Below are 20,976 nucleotides of genomic sequence, written 5' to 3' on the forward strand. Positions count from 1 at the left end.
TTAGTATCTGAAATCTTGAAATGCATCGAAATGCATCGGAAATGCGGAAATGCATCGAATAAATGATAAGCTAAAGGCAGTTAATATTCTTATATTTAAATTTTATTCTTACATTAATCATGTTTTAGCAATTACAATTAAGATTTTAATTTGTTTTGTGATTTCATAAAGTACATACATAAGCGTTTAACATAAGCGTGTTTGAAAAAATTGGAAAATTTGATGTTTTGCAATGAAAATCAATTACAAAAAGTGGTTTAAAAAATAAAATTGTAATCAGTTTACATTTAGCTCACACAGGGATAAATACGAATACCTTCCTAGTTTTGCCGAACCAACAGTTTCCCCAATACACAACCCCGATTCATTCTAAAACTCCTACAGGGTGGACTTTGTTCCTTACCGTCCTACCGCCCTACTAAACCTGTCGCCCGTGAATCGATTGGGAGTGTAGTTAAACGCTTAGCATTAGTTCATAGGCAAACAGGTTACAAACAAGGTTAAGCACCTACAGGCCGGGGGGTGGGGTGTCCGTACGATAACGCTTGGCAGTGTTAACGATCGTTAGCAAGTCTTTTGCCAACCAAACCTGTTTCCAGCCGCGTTAAAGCGCACCCGAATTCGCGCCACCAGCATATGTGTGTGGCATCTTCACGGGTGGACTATGCGATTCGGTGACCATGCTTCAGATGAACAGAGTGACCCATTGTGAGTCTGAAAGGCGCCATTGGATGTTGGTTGAAGATTGGCACAAGAAGAGATGCTGGAAAGCTCTAGAAGCGAATTCACACTTTTTTGAGGTGTGAATAAATTAAAAGAAGGAAAACCAAGAAGAAGAAGAAACGCTTAAAAATCCAGTTTTTTGTGGCCAAGGAATACTAGACGAATGTGCCATGAACTGTTCTATATGGCAAGGCTTTTTAGTTTAATTTTAAACGCAGTGTTAACAAGCTCGTACGGAAGTGAATTTCGAATGGAAGTGATAATAGTTCAATAGTTAAGGGAAACTACTTAAATTAATAATTAGTAGTAATACAGATTGTTGTTTTCAAGAAATCTCATGAAAAGAATCATTCATATGAATCTTCTGTAAAGAGTCGTTCCAATCATTGGTCGATTCTCCAAAGATTAATGATTCCTCATAGAATCGTGAATCGCTAAGGAATTATGATTTTACGTATTCTTATGCGCAAAGCTTGACATATTTTAATTGGTATAAAATCCCACTTTGATTGTACTTTCGGAATTCCAGCTATACCTAATAAACTGATGAAAAGCCCAAAATGGCACAACAACAGAAGAAAACATAATCCAAGTACTTCCGGCAAATCGATTCTGAGGACCAAATATTCTGATGTCGCTACATCATCATGCCGATGATGATGATAAACAGGGCCGGTCCACACGGCAGGACCGATTGGATTTAGATTTTTTTAGATTTTTAAATCCGAAAAATATTCGCTATAAAGTTCTCCATTCAAGTTTCTTCTATTTTCGTATGTAACATTTTTGTGTATTATTTTATTTATATTCTATTTTTTTGATATGTTTAAAAGGGCGTCTATTCCTTTATCAGAACGGAAATGAGCATTCAATCCATCCAGAAAATACCAACCAAAAAAACATGATGATGAATGGACTAAATGCTTGTAATTTTTTTGGATGCTTTCTAATCACGTTATGAATTTGAACACGAACATCAGGATAAACATGTCTAAAAGATTCAACTATTTGCTTTGAGGGCGCAGTGATAATAATAACTTCAATTAGTCATTAGTTAATACCAAAACTAACCCAAAAAAAAACACAAATAATCTTTCCTTTGCGATGTAGAACAATATTGACACCTAATAAACAATACTTTCACCAATTCATGCTGGCGACTAGAAGTGATCAGTGTGTAACCCACTTGCGTACAGCTGAGTTACTACCACTCGCTAACATTCCCGAGTGCAGCGCGAGTTTTATGCTTCGGCTCGAATGCAACGCAACAACGGAATGCACTCACGAAATGCATTTGGTGGAGAAAAAGTGCATCTCGTACAACGCAACATCACGACTTTTCCATCGATTGGAAATGTGTTGCGCGAGGTTTTTCTCTTTACCACACACGATCACGATCCATGTGATGTCGCGGTATTTGCTCCAACTGATGTAAAACTGTTTAATTTGAGTATTGCTGTGAAACGTTTTATTCTAACATTTTTTTAATATAATCTCAAAATATATATTCCTTTAAGTGAATTTATCGAAACACACGTGACGTGTGAATAAAAAATAATACAAAATAAATGAAACAAACAAAATTAGTTCTAATTCCTCTCCGGATACGAATAAGTACGTTTTCATGAGAAGGTTTGGGACAATTTATTTGAATGCCTGCATACGCGAGATATTATTTTTAAATCTTTCATTTATTCATCAATGTCTAAAGTTGTCCATGTTGATCATGCAACTCTGAACGATGCCTTATTTCGCACATATGCACAAACCGAATCTATGGTCATCTGCTTCACGATCCTATTCTGTTTTGCTACTTGACCGGTCTGTGGTAGAAAATTTGCAAGGGACAAGATATTTGTCTGCTGCGTCAACCAATTATGCGACCTCACGCTGCTTTGCCACAACTTGCAACGGTACTTTGAAGGTACTTTACCGATTTACTGGTTGGTGTGCAGAATAAATATATGCGAAAGCTTCATTTCTATCCAAGCAAAATATGCATAAAAAAGAGTTGCAAAAGTGATGCATGTCCACATGATTGCAAGCTCAGGAGAGTATCATAATGACTTGATGTTCAAAAATTAAACAACTTTAACTTTGTTAATTACTTGAAGTCAACAATGAGTAGTCTAAAAGAAATCATAAAAGGATGTAAATTACAGAGGTTTCTGCAGCGTTTTTTATAAGATTTGCAGATTTTATTGATCACTGTTAATACTTGAAACCAATCTTGAAACATGTGGATACAGGGTATACTGCCTACCCTAGCTTCATGACCAATAGAGGTGATTATTAAATATGAAAATTTAAATAAAAATTCTTTACTTTGCTGTGATAGGAGGGAGAGTGTCTCAAATTAAAAATATTTGTGTTGCTTAATAGCTGAATTATTATTACTCGGTTAGAACGGCCTGGCCGTATCAAGACTTATTTTACCACGTAGCAGGATAGTCAGTCCATGCTACGGGGGACGGTCCGGATGGGATTTGAACCCGGTCCTGCCGTGTGGACGGGCGCCGTTATAACACGCACCACCGGGCCCATTGCTTAATAGCTGAATGATTCCTAAAATCACTGTGTGATCACATTATGCAAATAAAATTGCTTTACCAAACTGTTTGAGCTATGTTTTTAATGTCTTAAAATGATGTTTCGTATATCATTTTTTCAAAATAATATGTTTCATTAAAAATTGTTAAATAATTTATATCAGTTAAAAGTAAATAAACAAAATTTACAATTAAACACTTAGAAAAAAACTTTGCATCAAAATAAAACAACCTTGAAACAGCCTGAAGAAGCAAATAAAAAAAGTAAAACAACGCGAATTTATATAAAAATCATTTATCGTAGACCAAACGATGAATCAACAAAGCGACACAATGTGTTGACTTCCTTCCTTAATAGAGTCGGGTTTTAAATATTTAGTCTACACTAGCTTTTCTTCGTAAACATTCTATTTCATTCTGATTAAGGTTACACATTCTCGTCGGTGGGACCAAATCATTCCATCCCCGGAGATCATCTTCCCTTATAGAAATAACAACATACCTGAATGATCTCGACCTCCTCGGCTTGATTTGCGTTTAGACTTGAAATTGTCCTATTAGATGTTTTCGTACGCAGGCATCCTCTTTCGTCTCGTACCACTTTCCAAACTAAACATGCAAAAAATACGTCATAGTACATCCGTCTCTGGTGGCGATGGTGGTCTCTCCACTCCCGGACCGTTCGACTGAACTTGAAAAGTGTTTGACCTGTGAAGCAGTTCGGGAAGAGAGTCCTCCACTTGGGGGCTGGTACATATGACGAGTCCTACTGTTAACAAGGGGGCAGTTGTTTCGCACGACACTACCTGCACGATCGTCTCGGTTGCGCCGGAGACATGACGCATGCGTTTCGCACGGTTGAAAAAGTGCTGAAGCTTTCGCTTCCGATCTTGTGCTGATCCGTTCGACCGTACGGTATCGGGGGTGTGTGCATACGCTCGTTCTATGTTTACGATGTGTGGTCGTTGTTGATTTTCGAGACCTCACGACACGACTCGACACGGAATGGGGCGAGGTAGCCAGAACGATGCTATCTTTTATTTAGTCTGCTAGAATCAACAAATCCCGCACCGTAGACACGGTGTGGAATGTTGTGCAAGGGCATGGTTTTCGCGAGTATCCGCATAATCGTACGATCCGTAACCGTTCTAAGGTTGGTTGACGCTCTCAAGAGGAAGATGACGGTGATAAAATGATCGCGCAGTGGAAAAACGGAGCGGCGGGCGTTTGGAAGACGATGGTAAAGTGGTCACATTATGCGCAGGGCGATGTTGCCCGAGTCTGGACGGATGCAGCAGACCCAGATTTTGCAGTTCAATGTGCTGACGTTCGTTGCCACCGAATGTGCACCGAACAGCACATTTCTGGATGATTTTTATTGCGATTGCTGGGTGAGGGTTGTATGTAAATTGCTCTTTAGTTTTTTTTAACGATCGTGTAAAACGTGAGCTTAAAGTTACGACATGGCCTTTCGGAATCTTTAGAATAGTTTTCACTTCTTTTGTATCTTTCCCCAATTGAGTTCCCGTTGAAGGGATTATTTTACAAATAAGATTTGATCTAATACCTAAGATACTGTAGTTAAACACATTAAATAATTACTGTAATTTCTTCTTCATTTTTATACATCCATGTAATATCCAATGCAGGGTTAACGGCGCAATTTTTGCAGTTAATTATATTTTTGAAGGCGGTAAAGGTATTCTAGCTATTGCAACAAACGATGGACACTTAATTTGCCTGGTTGTTAAAATAGTGCCTTGAATAAAATAGTTACAGATGTTTTATTATTAATATTAAAGATATCTTTTTTCTTATTGAAGATATACATTTTCCAAATAAATTTTGGAAAAAAATAGAATTTTTTTTTATGGTTTCAGTTTTTTGTTTTGTTGAAAACTAATTATTCTAAATATTAACTAAAGCTACTACGTACATACATAGATACCAAAGCTACATGAGCATTTCAACCCAACTTGCATTGCAATAAAATTTAATAAGTTGTACATGTTTAGTAACTCTAAATCTACTTCAATTGACTTGTTGGATTTTCTTGATGAATTTCAATAAATTTCTCTCTCTTTCCTTGGCTTTAACGATCTTACAGGTCACGCCGGCCATTTCTGGCTTACTAGACTTATTTTTACCACGTAGCAGGATAGTCAGTCCTTGGTATGGGGGGACGGTGCAGATGGGATTTGAACCCGGTCCTGCCGTGTGGACCGGCGCCGATTGTCATATGCACCACCGGGACGCCCCCCCATTAAATTTATATATGTTCATTTGTATAACAAGTGGAAAATTAAATGACTATAATTTAAAATAAATGTAAAACTTATAAACACCTCATACAATGGTATTCAAGTGTGCGTGGAAAAGAACAATGCAAAGATCTAATTTAAAAAAAAAAAACATATATAACGTTCCCTGTCACTCTATACAAACATAGCAAACTAGCAATATATTCTTGTTAAATTGCTTGCACATTGTATGCAGACAACTATCAATTGGCTCGGTTTTTGCGGAAAGTGCATCACATTAGTCATCGAAAAACTAACATTCCTTAGCAGAACACAAGACAACCGAGACAATCAGGGCTAAAGCAACATACAGCTAAACCAAAGCGAAAAAAACCCTACAAACATTTGCGCTGAAATCGCGACCACAATAAACGGCCGCTTTTCACGTTAACAGCCTTATCGAGCCAAACAACGCGACGCACCTAATTGCAAGCGATAAATTGTCTAAGAGCGAAAACCCCGAGCATAAGATATGGCGGCGTTCAGGAAGCGGCACACGATGCCCGCTGGCTCACAGTATCCTCTTCTCCCGGATGAAACTTCACAACAGAAAAGGGAAATACTTTTGGCTTCTGGCTAGCGACGGCCGCTCGGAAGAGGTTGTTTTTAATCGTGAAGTTTGGAATAGTTTCTATGCTTTGGTTAGTGCACATTGTCGAATGCATTCGTGTTCTGTCTTTCGATTTGTATTTTCTTTGTCCAAATGGCAACTTTTCATTAGCTGTTTCTTTTTTATGCTTTGATACATTTAGTGCTTTCTTGCCGGTAATGCATCAGCGCACTGCGTGGAATCTTAGAATCGTTCTATCCAGTACAAAATATCGACGCGCGGTAAGCGAAAGTGATGAACGTTATTTGTCTGCCGCGAGAAATGTTTAATTTGTTTTAATTTAAAACTGCACTCTCATCGAAAGAAACAAAAAAAAAAACAAAATGTCTTAGGTTTTGCTTCAAAGCGTCTGCTGTAGCACAGTTGCCTTTTGCTCGAGAGGCATGATCGATCCAACGAGAGGCGTCGGTTTTTTTTTTATTTTATTGCATTGACTCAGTCAGTACTCCCGGGTGGATTAAACAAAAATGGTCCAATTAAGACGTACCGGGTTGTAGCAATCATTAATTTTAATCAACTGTTCAATATCAACTAAAAGCCGAACCGATGTGGGCCGTTCGCCTTCGGATCGTTAAACGATCAGGTGAAGAAAATTAAACGACCACTTAGTGCGAAAGATAGTGTTACATTGGTAATCCTTTGCTAATGGCAATTGGGACTGGAGCTAGTGTAAGTGTTGAATATTATACATAAGGCAAGATACATTTCATTGCAGCATTATTGATATTTGAATTAAATTCATATCTAAATAGGAAAATTGTACTTACGCAAGCATAAAGATACATACGTTCAAGATGGAATGATATAGATGAAACCCATTCTAGATTCTTTTCAAGTAGAATTGGATTCTGATCACTATTTTAAAACTTTTGCAACTCAAAATCAATTATGCTTAAAGCTTTCCTTCATGACAGATGCGTCAGGTGAGAAAGCGTTGTACAGAATCAAATGCAATTTTTCAGAACATAATTAATTAAGTTAAGAATTAACTTGTTAAATATTTAGAAATGGTTTAGACTTTCTTAATTAAACTCAAAATCCTGGTATTAGCAAAACTGAGTAATTCAACTATTATTTTTTATGAAAGTTTTACTTTGAAATAATTTTCAAATAAATTGTTTAATAAACTAAAAAAAAATAATGCATAAATTATATTTTTTTCTGTTTTACAACTTATTTACTTGCATTTTTTCCTCATCCAGTTCATACAATAAAAGAAAATAAAATAAAATGTTACCTTGTATTCGTCTCATCCATCCATCTGGATCGCTAATTAAAGCCCCTGGAAAGCAAGTGTATCCGAACACCCCACCAAAAGGACACATTATCTCGTAGAGCATTTGGCGCACACGCGGCCTATAAGTGCTATAAATGGAAAGCACCAGCCCAAGGTACGTGACAGTAATTATCAGGCCGGTGCGATCGGGGTCTGGTGAAGTAATTAATTAAAAGTAGATATGATAATGTGGGTTTTCACCTTCCCTTTTCTGGAGATGATAAGCAGACGGTACCCATGGGTTTGGGGTGCTGGGTGCCGATTGGTCGAATGGAATCCGGTCAATGCAGTATATAGTAGGTAGTGGCGGTGCAGTGATTATTACCGGAGAAGATGAAACAAACCAGCCGGATCAATCACAAAACTACAAGAAGCAGTGAAGTTACAGGCAAGCCACGACTAAACAGCTGCAAGTGCAACCGATCCTGGACAAAAGTGGATTAAAGTAATCGTGCGGTCTGGACACGATCGTGCACGGAATGCATAACTGCAATGTCTGTCGTACTGGCTGCCGGTGCCTTCTATAGCGTGCTGGCAACTTCATTTCCCGTCCCGAAGCGGCACTCGCTTGCCTTGCCATCATTTTGTCTGGTGACTTGGTGGAGTCTACATCTAGCGGTACCTTTCTGCGATGCGTTTGCTGTAGTTTAATTTTTAATCTAGCTTTTCTAGCTGGTAGCCTCACTATCGCCTATCGCTGACCTGATCGGCTGGCTGGCAAATGTTAATCGAAGCGACGGGCTGGCAATTTTTAAGACATGATACGCGATTAATGATTATTAAAAACCGTCGCTTACCGGCACATGGTTTGAAAGCGATTAGGGATAAGCCGTTTCTCTTCACCCAAAAGCCGACGCGATCCTCAGCTGATGGATGATGGCTTTTTTTTTTCTTGCCATTTAGGTGCCGGGAAACTAGTTTTCGTGATCGCAAATGGTACGGTTTAATTGCAAAGCTATCAATATCATTTCTTCACCCGGGCAAGGTGATTTTGCACCTGATCATGCGACCAGCCGGAACACTCATTATGGTGCTGGCAAACATTAATTGCTCAAATCAACGTTGTTAGCTTAGTATTTATTTTTTTTATGTGGCGAAACGGTATTTTCAATGTAAATCAAAGATTTTGTTTTAGCGATCGTTAAATTTAGGAGTAATGAACAGACGCAATAAAGGGCTTTTCAGACCATAGCATACTCAAAACCAGAAACTTGTGGGATTCCGTAGGACGGTTTTTAAGTTATTATTTAATATTGAAATGGATCGAAATTTACAATTTACCATATTATTTTTTTGTTCTTACTTTACTATTCAAAGTTTCATATTTAAAAAAACTTTTTTTCACTTACTGTTTTTTGGTCATTGCTCTGTCCACCTTTTGTAGTGTTCTTTTGTAGCAAAATATGTTAAAAATTGTGTTGGAATATACAGTTGAAAAACTTCTATCAGTCTTATATAATCAGCACAAATTCAGTGTCTTACTAGCGGCAAAAGTTAGCTCCATGTCTGGACTCTTTTTTTATTTATTTAATCGAAGTCATTCGATAAATGTCGCCTATCTATTTTATAAGAATTAACTTTCATTAGGAGTAAGAAACCTGAACCCGGACCAATAATAAGTTGCCAAACATTGATTGTTCAAATAAATCAATGAACAGCAAAAAAGAACATGAAAGATTAGTCAGTAGAGCTGTCTTAAGCCATTTTCTAAGTTGAATTATCGTCATATGGAAATTTGTCAAGAAAGATCAGGAATCCTTTCCACCTGCGTGGAGCTTTTACAAACTAAAATAGATCAACTTTTTTTTTATATAAAAATAATATATCACTAATTGAGTTTACCGATTTTTTTTTCCAAGATCAATATTTAATGAGTGATAAGCGATCAAGGATCCATATCTGGATTGCTTTCAAGCAGAATTGTTATATGAAGAGAACAAGGTAGAATTCTTAAGTCCTTTTTTAAGAAATGATTTGATGCTGTGCAAAGCTTTCTCGACCTACAAATTCTTCGTGTTGGAAAGTTTTGCAAACGATCGATTTTATATTGTGAAACATTTAGAAAAGTATAGAGCTTGGACATCGACCTTGATACATTCCAGTTCAACTCGAAAAGAATCCAGAAAATTCCTACTAGACTACTAGGTCTTGAAAACTCCGTACATTGGTTTCAATGAATAGTGACAATGTAAACAGTAAAAGATTTGAATAGTATTTAGAGACCGATTAGAGAGATTTAGAGTATTTAGAGCATTTCCATGATCTAACAGAAAAGAGCTTTTGCTATAAAAAGATGACAGCTTTCTAGCTTTTACGATGCAAGTGGTTGTTTTGGACAGACTAATGGGAGTACAATTAACATTTTTTTAACGTCTTGTAATATCATTTTTCAACTGTTAAGTAAATATTTACGGGGCGGCCCGGTGGTGCATGTGATAAACGGAGCCGGTCCACACGGCAGGACCGGGTTTAAATCCCATCCGGACCGTCCCCCATAGCAAGAACTGACTGTGGCGTGACCTGTAAGGTAATTAAAAATCCAAGAAGAAGAAGAAGACAATATTTACAACGTAAAACCACCAAAAAAATAAATATAGTCGATTTTCTCTCTAATATTTTAGTTCGCATTGGACTTTCATATTTGAAATGTATGCACGATCTGTCCAATAAATAATGAAATTTCGTGTGAATGGGTCGTTCGACGGATAGTTTATTATCGCACTGAGTGGATAGTTATGCATTGCTAATTTTGGTTGGCACCGATGCACATCATCTTGCTTTTGCATGAAAACCGAGACAGCTTGTGGGAAACCGATAAAGCCACACGACCGACAAGAGCCAACCTCGAACAGGAAACCATCAATTGCCCAGCACGAATGATGAGTAATTGTGCCTGAAGTCTCTGCACTGGAGGTCACCCTTCAAAAAAACAACTTCCAGCCCACTCAACCCTTACTTTTTCCCTCCTTTGTTTAATCCCATCGGTAGCCATATTTGGCAACACGTGGCCGGTACGATGCCATTTCCGATCCGGCGAGAAAGAACGGCGTTCACCTGCTTTCCCTTTTCTGTCCGATTGCAAACCCCGGGTACCACGTCCGGTTGTTGTTTTTTTATTTTTGCTCCATTCTCCATCAATAGATAGGAATGAAAGAACCAGAAACGGATTCAACATACACCGAGAGGGTCAAACCGACCGGTTTTTTTTGTCGTAATTTCTGTGTCTCTGCACTTGTTGCCCACTTCACATCACTCCGGCGTCGGTTTGGTGGGGTTGAGAATTTCATTGATTAAAATTGTCTCCCGTTTTTCGTACGGGATCTGAACGAAGCGCGACTAAGAAGCCGAGAGGACATACGAGTGACAAAAAGGTGTCCGTCTGCGTATGGTTGCGTGCCAGTGTCGGATGGACAGTGGCTCTTGCTCATAATTCCAGTGCGTCCTTACCGCTGTGTCTTGTGCCGGAACGGTCTTGGTCTTGTCGTCTATCACCTCTCGTCACTGTTGAAGCTTTCCTTTTCCCCTCGTGCCGAAATATCGAAGGATGCACATCATTGCAACCCATGGTACAAGGTAAGTTGTGCGGAAAGGGGAACCAGTTTATGGTTGGCAGCGGTGACATGAAGCACCTCGGAGGAAGTCAAAAAGGGGAGAAAAATTTCATGATCAAGATCACGGACATGCCATGTCGTTTTATCGTTGTCCTGAGCACATGTTTGCTCGCTCGTTACGGAGGACGCTGTGCGCAAGAGCGGTTTTCCGGTTCTGTTTTTGTTTTATTACTTCATACTGCGTGCGTACTAAGCTGCGACAGGGTGTATGAGATTCATTTTTGTTCTTTTAGATTAAGTTAATTTGTACATTTATTTATATAGGATTTCTCATAACAGTTAATTTATGTTTAAAATGTTTTATATAGAATAACATTCGAGCTTCGCTATAAAAAGGTTTTTAAGTTCAGGTGAGAAAAATGGATTAATTTTTGGATTTTTGTTATGTCGTACGGAGATGTGTTGGGTAGATATAGCATATTTCCAACTTTCTGGATTTTGTTAGAAAAATAAATTTAATTCGGTACAGAGCTTTCCCGAAAAAACCTAGTGAAGAAAGCTTTGATCGTACAAAAATAGATTGAAGCTTCCAAACGCTGCAGAAAGGTGGAAAGAATCTGCATCTGTTTCAAGATTTTTTAACTTCATTAGAATGAACAATAGCTCCTATTGTATGGGGAAATTGTTTTTCATTTTTTTCAATAAATGGAATAGAAATTATCACAAGTTTATCTAAAGTTTGATAGTCAGTCCTTGCCATGGGCATGTGTTCCAGAAAGGTGGTTCAGATATGATTCAATGCAATGTTCTGTGGAGTGTTTGCTTAACTTTCTGTCAAAATAATCACAAACATATTCACGAATGCATATAGTATTTTTTTTGTAAATCTGGACGAAAGAATTTAATTAATGTAATTCTCTAACAACTGAAAATGGTATAATTTTGTCCATGAATAAATAAAAACACAGCGAAACACCGATTATCCTTGCACATCGCGACACGATCCTTGGTCAATAGACGAATAAGGCACATATTCATTTTATTTTAATAAACATTAGTCTGGAGTGTATGATTTTATTTTATAAAACTGTTTATTAAAAACATCTTACATATTTCGACCACGATTGGAAAACATGAATAGATTACAAAGAACATTTAAGGATCAATCAGAGAATTGGTGTTTCCAACAATGTGGATGACGTTATTTGCAAACAAACGTATGATGAGAATCCTCTTACTTGAACTAATGTTACTTAGGACAGGTAAGAGGAGAGAAAGGAAGTTGTCCGGAACGATGTCTGCTATTTTTTGCTACAGTATGCTCCAAGGATAAGATACCCTTGGACACTTGGCAAACTTGTGCTCCAGGGTTTCTGTCCAGGTTTCTGCCGAAGACGCTCGATCCTTCCAGCACATACAGCACCAGCCCAAATACACCAGCAAATAGAAAGTGCTTCGCTGGACTGACAACAGTTGGTGGTTGATGATATTCTTGCAAACCCATCGCCAATTTACGGAAGGTGAGTCCACAGCTACTTTTGCATCCGGAAGTCTCTCAACCATCATCTGTCGAAGGGTTTTTGGTGGTGATGCTGGTCTGGATTGGGAAAGCCAAATACTGGATCTGCGTTCTCAGGCAATGATAGGAAGCCGAAATGGGGACTATGTTTGGGTGGTTACCAGCACAAGTTATGTGTAGTGGCCCAACATTAAGAAATATTAATGAATTAAAGCTTTAAATTTATCTGGATCTTTAGCATACAGACGACATAATGTCTACTACTGAACCTTTTTTCCCGTCATCGCTTTTGGCAGTGCCATTTCATAGCTGCATAGATAATTCGACACCAGGCCGCCGGATTATAAAAAAATTGAACCGAAATATTGTTTTTTATTTGATTTTATATTTTATTTTACTTTAATTTTTTGTCCTTCCTTCAATACCATTTGCAAATAATTTATTATAATTTAAATTTATTTAACTACGATTTTTTATCTTAAAGACGAACGATAACCATTTTGCTTCTAGTGCACTAAACCACCCTGTGAAACGGCCTTTCGTTACCATTACAATACACTGCATCCTTGCATTATTTTCAAGTGCAAGTGTGCAGCTGAACCAGAAAAACATTGCTGGACCGCATTTTTTTTTTTTGTTTCTGGTTGGTTCCGCCTTTTCCCCCTTTTCTACCTTCCCCCGGCACTGCTTACGAGTGTTTTGAAAATGGTCGAAAAATGCCAGAACGAGTGTGCATCCTACCCGACCCAAGCCTAATTACACGTTCCCCGAAAGGAAAGTGTTTCGGTGCTGGCCGGTGTCGCGGTGACGTTTTCGCACAAAAATAAGAACCTTCGGACCTTCACTTGCGGAAGCATGCAATGAATGGATGGTTTGTGTGTGTGTGTGTGTGCTTGTTTTTTCCTATACTTGCGAGATGTTGTTACCTTTCCCTGCTACACTATTGGCTTGCGCAACACAGCATGCATGACAGACCCATCCCAGAAGCTTCTGCCGAAACTGGATAATTACGCAAATGCGTGTACACGTGCAATGCGGTCTCGCGTCAACTTGGCAACTTGTGCTGGTAGGCAATGCGGTGAGGAAGACGGTGTTATAGGGAAGGGTAGAAGTAGCTGAAACTTTTCTTCCGGGTATCTTTTTTTTTGTGTGTGTTTTTCACTGTCCCGTTTTCACCGTTGTTGTTTTTCAAAGTGCTGGGTCAAATGTAAGCATCGCCTGCCACCATTGTTCCAGCACTTGCCCTGTTGCGTTCGCTTCACGCTCAGCTCAGTTACAGGGCACGCAATCTGTGGTAAAAGTGCATTGAGCTCTTGTCGTTCCGTTCATGCACTGTACCTGCCCATTACTGGAAGATGCACATTGCAGTCGGGATAAGAGGATGCCAAAAATTGCATTCGAAAACAGCAAAAACCAAACAACAGCAACAACAACAACAAAAATACAACAACTGCAACAAACGTTGACTAACGCGATCCACCGAGACGGATGCATTACCCTCTTGCGATGCAATTGCGCAAAAAAGGTAATTTGAATTTTTAATACAATTACCCTGTCCACCAACACCGTACTTCCGCCGTCGACAGTACCCGCCCCATCGTCCTGTAGCTGGCCCATCGCCAGAAAGTTACACCGTTACCACCTTACCCCTGTACTGTGCTGAACCACCCGGACAGCCCTCGTCAGCAACGGTCCGTTGCCTGCCAGCCACACCACCCAAAAAAAAACCGGACCGCTTCACGATGCTTAACCCGGCGGTGCAACAGGACAACGATCGACGACGACAACGACGACGAGATAATATCCGAAAAATTTGCCTGCAGCTGACAGTTCTGCTGTGGTCGCAAACCGTGGCCATGGACCGAGGTCGTTTCCGCTCTCACGTCCCACGAGGACGGGCTTTACGATCGGACGATCCCCAAACTCGGCCGATCCAGCGAGCGAACGTGTTGCTGGAGGGCCCGTACAACGAAACCCGGCACCAGGCAGGCAGACTGTCTGCGGGCCTGGTGCAGACGTTTCGGGGTGGAAAGGCTGGGTAACTGTAGCAGACACGAGCAGAAGTTCCACTGAAGGGGGAAATAGGAATAGAGGAATCGGTTGGGTATGAACACGGGTATCTTATGTCCGATGGAACGGTTGCGATAAAGTCATACCACGGTCTGCGTCGTGTTGAGGCATGAGCACTCCATGGGTACTGGGGGCTCAACAGATGGTTGCACATTTTTGTGATAATAATTTTGCGCTGCACTTGGAACTTTCAAGGTCTTTTTAGTTTTTGGTCCCTTGGTAAAATGGTTCGAATAATTTTGTTTAGAAAAAGCTTGTAACCATATTTTAAATTTGGTAAAACCACTGTTAATGTAATTTTTTGAAGGAAAAGAATAAAAAAAAATAATATAATGTTTTATAATTTTTTTAAAATTATACATAAAACCAAACTGATAAATAATTTTAAAAATTGATTATCCTGGTCATTGCACCAGATGGTTCTATTTTTTTTGTTTCAATATTTATGCTCCTTCCAAATATTCAATATTTGAACATTTTTAAAATTTCCAACTTAATTATCTTGATCATGGCACCTGAAACATCGTCAGTTACAAAATACAATTTAATCTTTTAAGCTTTAATTATCTTTTTGTTTTTATTTTTTTATTGTTATTGAAAAAAATAATTTTTAATTGAAATTACAAACTAGCTAAAAGTTTTTCACTTGTTGAGTACATTTAATTTTAATCTTCTTTGCAAATGTTTGTTTTCACTGCAGCAATTCATTAATTTGAATGTTTTTATTAGTTTTTGAATTAGTTTTATTAGTTATTAGAGATGGGAAGTTATTTTTTATACATTCGCTTTTCCCATTTCCCTTACATTATTCATTGCATAAAATTATGAATGTATATTGGATTTCGCATTTAAAGTCCTCCTAGATGAGCTTTCTACTTCCGGGTTTTTTTTAGATCTGGTTCTGCTCCAAAACTGAGCAAGCTAATCTGGGATGTCGTCTCGATTCCGGCTTCATATGTTCGTCCCGAGAGTACACAGTTTACCATGACGGGCCGCCATACGGAATGTAGATTTTAGCTGATTCGTTAATTTTAAATTCTGTACTCTCGCTGTTGTACTATGTTAACCATGCCCTTTGTTCGCACTTTATGTTCATTTTGACTGTAACTGTTACTTTCGTACCGTTTTCTTGTATGTTTGTTTTTTTTTATTTGGAAACACATTTTTTTCTTGCTTTCCATTCAGAGCCACATCACATCGACATCAACTGTCATTGGTTTGGTTCATAAAATGATGCTTTTCTTTTCCATTTGTCTTACGTATCTGCCAGTGCATTGCCGCTGTAAGCATACCGTGCCCGTCAGTTACGGACAGTTGGGCTCGTCTTTTATAATGTTTATTATGTTTCGGTGATATTTGATGGTCACATTTAGTGACGCCACAGGCAAACGGCTTGCAGTGCAATTGCAACGGCAAAGGGAGGGTAACAGTCCTGCTTCATTATTATTTTTATTTATCTCCACTTTTAACTTCCTTTTCTTTTTGCCAAATTCTACCATTTTTGAACCGTAGGTATGTGTGGTACAACACTTGCTTCGAGGCACAGTCCGTTGTCCGAATGTCCGAATGAGTTTTTTTTATATTATCCCCCTCAAAAAAACCTCACACATTTCTTTCACGGCAATGAAAGTTGTGCTCTCATTTTTTGGTACCTATTTTATGAATATTGCATGACTGGCCTCCTTTCGTTGCACCGAAAATTGGTGAGGATTGCAGTACGCAAAACGGTCAATTGCAGTTGGTACACCGTGTCGTGATAGTGATCGGGTTTGAGGCTAAAAAAAAAACGTGTCAGAAAGTATGTTTTTTTTCTCGGTATTTTGTAGTCTGTACCGTGACGGTTTATTCGACGGTATGGTAAGACTTTGAATGGGGGTAATGTGCATTATTAAACCAACCTTCAAATGTGCATCCTTGAGACACTTTCGGTTTCAGAATAAAAGTTTATTTGGGGATTCTACTTTCACGTTGTACACAATAGTTAGGCGGACATTTTTTTTACTCGGTTAGAACGGCCTGGCCGTATCAAGACTTATTTTCCCACGTAGCCGGATAGTCAGTCCATGCTACGGAGAGACGGTCCGGATGGGATTTGAACCTCAATCCTGTCGCGTGGGCCGGCGAAGTTTATCACATACACCACCGGGCATTTTAATGCCCTTGAAGTTGAGTGTATGAAGTTATTCTAATCCATCGAACATAAATGTAATTAATTATGATAGCAAAAATATTTACACAACTTATTTAAAAAAAGGAATATTTAAATAAATTAAAATAACACAATAAAGGAATTATAAATTCTTAGATAATTGATAAATGATCAATTTCAATAACGGAAATAAAAAAATCTTTAATGATAATTTAAAGCATGCTAAAGCCTAGAATGTGATTACAAATTACTAAATAGGTTAAGAAAGCTTTAGTATCGGATGACATACTTAGTATAATCCAATCCATGTTTCTAGGTGACCAAAAGTCTCTTTAGTCTTCAACCTTTTCAATTGAAACAATCATTTTAAAAAGCAATATGTCCGTTCTTTGTAGAGATAAGAATATACACTCTTTTCGGAAAATTGAAACATAATATATAAACTGTTATAAGGATTTAAATCTTTTTCTCACTTTTTTCACTACTTGATTTCTTGATTAAAACAATGCTATTCTCTCATGTTGGAAACCCACTCATTGCAACTCATTGCAACACAAAATCACCATTAAAAAGCTTTATTGTGGACTTCATACAATTCTAAATGATTTTAATTGAACAGAATGTAGGGTAACGATTGAAGGAAACTTCCATCCGATCATGTAGAGTGTGCAGTTTAGCACATCCCTCAGATTGTGATCTCAAATCCCACCTCTAACGTAATTTATAACCGAGTTACAAGTTAAATAGTGACAAGCTATCGCAAAGAAAACTAATGAAGACTAAGTTTCTTTACTTAACCTTCTTCAGAAGTTGCTAATAATATTAAAAAACATCTTCCCCATATAAAACAGTATGGTGGCAAAATTACAAAGAACAAAGAAGTCGTAAAAATTGTTCCAATTATGTATCAAGTTTATCGACAAGGCTAAAAGGAGTTTAATAATGCTGGAATTGCAGTCAAAAAATATTTCGAACAATTTAGTGAATTCATTAATGTTTGGCTGTTATGCTCTCAAATTTAAATAAATTTTACATTAATTAAGTATAAAAAATAATTAGCAGCAAATCAATAAACAAATAATAATTCCTTCTTGTTCATTACGCTGAATTCCATCGGGAGAAAAGGCACATACCTTTATGGATAGAGAAAAAAAAGCACACACCTCAACTTGTTTGACCACACCACGTCCATTGGTGTGATACGGAGCGTTTAGCGTTTGACGCCGCACTAGATCATAAATCTAGTTCTTCCAGAGGCAGGGATTTAAACGGTTCCACCTAAAACCCAAACCCATCGGCCGTAACGATCACCCTAGTCCGGGGCCATCATTACCGTAATCGTAACAACTGCAGTTTGTAGCACAGAGTGCACGAGTCATCATCATCATCAGCAGGTGGTTCGTAGAACTGGCACGTTTCCCCTCACTCGCTAACTGTTACGGTCTTATCTGCAGCAAACCATCCACCGAAGGATGGTCAGTGTACACCAGGAATGAAGAAGGTTTTGCTTGAACGAAGAAAAAAAAATGTATTAAAAAAAAATCCCTACACCTAGTTTACACCTAGTTTCGCTAGTTTGCCGGGTATATGCAACTACAACGGCTGGAGATGAGTTTTTATGATCGCGTAAAAAGAAATAGAAAGACACGACCGGTGTGCAGACATAACCGGTGCTTGCGCTAATTTTAGTGCCGCGCAATGAATCTGCATTTGCATTTTCTTATCGGATAAGCCAAACCACGTTCTGGTGTTATGCTGTCGGTCGGATGAGTTTCGTTAACCGTACGTATGCCCTTGGCCATGAGATTCCGCGCGCTCCGCGGTCACCTTTTTTCTTGCAGCCAGCGTACGAAGCTCTGTAAATTGTGCTCCCTTTCGCTGTGAAGCGTATGGAAGAATATTCACGAAACTCCTAATTGATGGGTCATGTATCTTGTGGCATGGCTCGTTTGTAAGATTGGCGAACAAAAAAACGCAAAAATGAAGAAAAATAAAACCCACAGACGTCTCGAAACTCATGTTTACTTTCGGAACACTAGAGGGCTTTACCTTAGTGCGCTACACTAACCATCTGTTGGTTGGTATATTTTTAGCGAAAGGTTCATTGAACCGCCACGTCTACAACTTCTCAAAGATGACATTCTTTTAGGCAATGGAGTTTTGTGTTTGGTCCGCGGTTCGCTCAAGTTGCCATCTTAAGTTCAAGTAGGGAAAGTTCGCCCGAGACACGGAAAGGATACTTTTGCAGTGGCACGTGCAAGCACTGATGCCTTTTCACTTGTTGCGCCTTGATTTGTTTGGCCCAACCCCCTCCGGGCATGGAGGCAGTGGCACATTTGCGAAATGTAATTTGTTTTACAGAAAAAGAAATCCGTAAAAACCGTAACAAAGTTGGTGACAGCTTTGTTATGAAGCTAGTTTTTAAGACAGGCAAATCATTTTATTAAATATTCTGCTGGTGAATGGAAACAGATTAGGATACATTTAAATCGTTTTCTTTACCAATATTTCTAAATGTAACTTAATGTTTGCAAAGCAATTCTAGCAATGCAAATTACTAGTTTAATATTAATAATGAACAAACATCAAAGTGTTACACATACAGCAACAACAAAAATATAATAATTGAAGCATCAAGACGTAAATGATATCGAAACTAAATTTAGAATATTAAAAATAGATAATATAAAATAAGAAAATAAAATGTTAAAACAATCGAACACGAAACAAACGAAACGTATGGTTCATACAACACAAAATACCACAATAACAAAGGGGAGAAAATGGAAGATGACAACATGAAAAGACAATAAAAAGACAAACACAAACAATAGGTAAATTATAGCAATAATTGCTCCATTATGATAGTTTCAAATATGTTCGATGTAGAAATGTCAAATTAATTTTTTACGTTTTATGGTTTTATTTTATATTTTGTTGTATGTTTTTGTTCACTATTTTTTTTTTATTTTATATCTTTCGTTTTTATGTTTCAAGATGTTTCTCACTGTATTTTTATCCTAACTTTTTTATTTTTTTTCTAGTTTTTTTTTGTTTATTCGTGAAGAACAGCCAGGCCGTATTGCTGGTTTTTTTCTATAATATGTTCGATGAAATAATTTCATTGACTCTTTTTTACTGTCTTTTCATGTCTTTATTTTTTTTAGTTTGTTTTTGTAAAGCAATGGTTTCCTTTTTGCTTTATGTCTTTTTTATCATGTTTAACGATGTACTTTACTGCTTTTTTTTCATTTTCATTAGTTTTGTGTATATTAGAGTTTTTTCCAGTTTTTTTAACTAACGTTGATGATGAATCTTAAATTGAGTGTTTCAGGTTAATTTTATTATAAACCTTTTTCCAATATTTTTGTTCTCCTACAAAGTACAAGAACGCCACATCGTTTTACCCTTACCCGAAAATTCATTCGATCTCCACTGTCTGTCTGATTTATGATGAACAAGTAACGTAATTGCCCCAGTATTGAGACGACCACTTGTGGCGTGGCAGTTTGTCTGGAACCTGAAGAAAGTTACCCACCCTTCAGGGCACAGCCGGGATGGAAAAGGGGAATAAAAGGCGAACCGGGTAGGGGGTTAGAGTTCTCGTACAGCTCTGGTGACCCTCGCCTTTCAACGAGTGGTTTACCTTTAGCAGGTATTTTAACAGATATTACATTGTGCATCCCTGCTCCTTAAGTGCCATCGGCCCCATGGTAATGGTACCATCCTTCACCAAATTTGCTACAGACGTTGAGTGAGATTTTACTTTTTTTTTGTTGGTTTTTCGTAGGGAATATTTTGGAAAGGGATAGCATACTTTGATGGGAGGATATGAATGGGAAGCAGCTTCACTTCGGCACTTTCATCGCGACTTGAAGATCGTGAAAAGTGTGGGCATGTGTATGTGTTCAGTTGCACGTGCTTTGGTGCACCCTTGTCAACTTCAATGATACCAACCGGTATGGTAATGATAAATTTGGAGTAAACCACAGACATCGCGCTTGTATCGAGGCAAGAGTCAAGAATCAGTACAAGTATGTACAAAATAATGATCAAATACGTGCAAAGTTAAAAATACAAATGAAGCCTCATGAAGGCAAAATGATCGGCAATGAAAATATTTAGACAAACTAATTAAATTACTTATAATACAAATTAACTTCAAATCCGAAAGATAAGCGCAGAAATGGTATTTATGACAAATGCTATCATAATCCACTTGGTGGATT

General features: G+C 38.1%; 1 protein-coding gene across 1 annotated transcript in view; it reads right to left on the reverse strand.

The window, feature by feature from the left end:
- LOC125772037 (bifunctional heparan sulfate N-deacetylase/N-sulfotransferase) overlaps window positions 1-20,976 on the reverse strand; it is a 670,071-nt gene that overhangs the window by 326,457 nt on the left and 322,638 nt on the right. The gene's annotated exons all lie outside the window — the stretch shown is intronic.

The sequence above is a fragment of the Anopheles funestus genome, chromosome 3RL (assembly GCF_943734845.2).
Source record: "Anopheles funestus chromosome 3RL, idAnoFuneDA-416_04, whole genome shotgun sequence".
NCBI lineage: Eukaryota > Metazoa > Arthropoda > Insecta > Diptera > Culicidae > Anopheles > Anopheles funestus.